This window comes from Cynara cardunculus (genome assembly GCF_001531365.2).
Source record: "Cynara cardunculus var. scolymus isolate 2C chromosome LG 8, CcrdV1, whole genome shotgun sequence".
Classification (NCBI taxonomy): Eukaryota; Viridiplantae; Streptophyta; class Magnoliopsida; order Asterales; family Asteraceae; genus Cynara; species Cynara cardunculus.
Window position 1 is genome coordinate 17,547,513 of NC_037535.1, and position 2,214 is coordinate 17,549,726.

Consider the following 2,214-nt stretch of genomic DNA (forward strand, 5'->3'; position numbering starts at 1 on the left):
CAACCATGGAACTCGATTTCTTCAACCATGGAACTCGATTTGGAAGAACAATTTAGGGTTTGAGGTTACTGATTCACGATGGAACTCGATTTAGGGTTTTTGGTTACTGTTTTGTGTGTTTTGACACTTTGGAAATGAAACAAGATAATGTCCTTTTTGGTCATTTTACATGTATAAGCAAAATTTACCAAACACTAAAAAACAACTTATCAACTTATTGCTTTTTGGTACCGCTATAAGCTAATCCAAACACTTTTTACAAAACTCCAGTTTGATACCACATAAGTTAATAAGCACTTTTACAAAAAAGCATAAGTTGTTTTAATAAGCAATCCCAAACACCCCCTTAGAATGAAATTTCAACTGCTTACACTCTTTCTTGTCCAGAACTCAGATTAAGGTTGAATTAATACATGCATATATATATCATATTTCAAAATAATCCAAGAACATATTAATTCAGAACATATTATACAGTGCAATTTGGACAGTCTAACCCCAAAATATATATATAAATAAATAACTATAAAAGTATAAATCGTAAATATTAAAAATATTTTTTCACAGTATATATAATATAAAATAATATAATTAAGTCAAAAACTATTCAATATTTGATTCATTTCGAAGGTATTAACGAGACGATTATAATGGTGTAACTTGTAAAAATAAAAATATATTTTTTAAACATGTTTTAATTGATATACGATTATGTATATTAATTTGATAAAGATTTAAAATGAAACATTTAAAAGTAAAGGACGTAAAATAAATTAATTAACTAATTATAGGGGTATAAAATGTAAATTTAAAATTATAATTTAAAAAAAATCGATTGTGAGAGGGTGAGTATATGTGAGGGGGTGAGTGTATGTGAGAAGAGGAGGGGTTGAAAAGTGAAAAAGTGATATAAAGGGTATCTTGGTCATTTAGTATTTTAAAACTTTAAGACTTTTATTAAATTTGTTTTATAAGATAGTATAGATATAACAAATATTTTATTGATAAATATTATATAAAATTCAAGATTACAAGTAATTTTGTATAAATATAACTTATTAAAGTTCTATTTTTAAATTCGTATAATTAATTATAAATAAACATGATCAAATACAAGATAAACATCCATTTTAAATATAGAAAATCTAAAATATAATTAAGATAATCATTGAGTTCTAACATAATGTTTAATTACTATTTTTATAAAAAAAATTATATTATTATTAAATCTAAATCAAATAGTTAATTTGAACTAATATGGATTTTTTTTTCAAATTTATATTTTATTCAAAAATAAAAACATTGTCGTTTTCTCAAAACCACATAAAATTGTATTATATCAACAGAAACAAAGAATAAAAACTACACACTAAAATCGAGATTTATTTCGCTACATTGAGCGAGTACCCTTCTAGTATTTTACTAATATAACATCAAGATAAAACAAAATATTTTTCTTAAACATCAAATTGGTCTCATTTTTACATTTTATTTCTATATTTTTATTAATTTATGTAATTTACTGTATATTATTAATAAAAAATAATGTAGAAAAGAGATAATATAAATATTGGAAATTATATAAACCTTTTATTTTGGTGTCATTTAATTGTTTTTGAAGAAAACTTTATAATAATATATTTTTTATTAAAATAATTATTTTTTTTATAATTTCACGAATTATATAAATTAATTAAAATATATAAATAAATTATCAGAACTTGTTCTGTTATGTTCTGTCCTACTAAAAGTTGAACAATTATTTTATTCAGTCATATCATGTTCTATCCTATCTTATCTTGTTTGGACACTAAACAATAGTTACAATTTGTTTCTTTTAAGGGGTAGTTTGAAACTCTTATTTCATTTTTTATTAACAAACAATATGTTGAAATATGAAATTAAAGTGATAAACGTCTAAATCTATAGTAATTGTTTATTTTATTATTTAAGTATTTTAATATTCATTGTTTTTTATATTAAATTAGAAGGATATTTGTACAATATATCGAGACATATCTTGATTTCAGTGTTTTGTTTTATTTCTTTTTTATTTCGATATAATACGGTTTTATGTGGTTTTGAGAAAACGATAATGTTTTTATTTTTAAATAAAATATAAATTTGAAAATATCATAAAATTTTGAAAAAAAATATCGATATCAGTATCAAATTGATTCTTTTAAAAAAATTTGTGTTTTGATGTAATTTTCT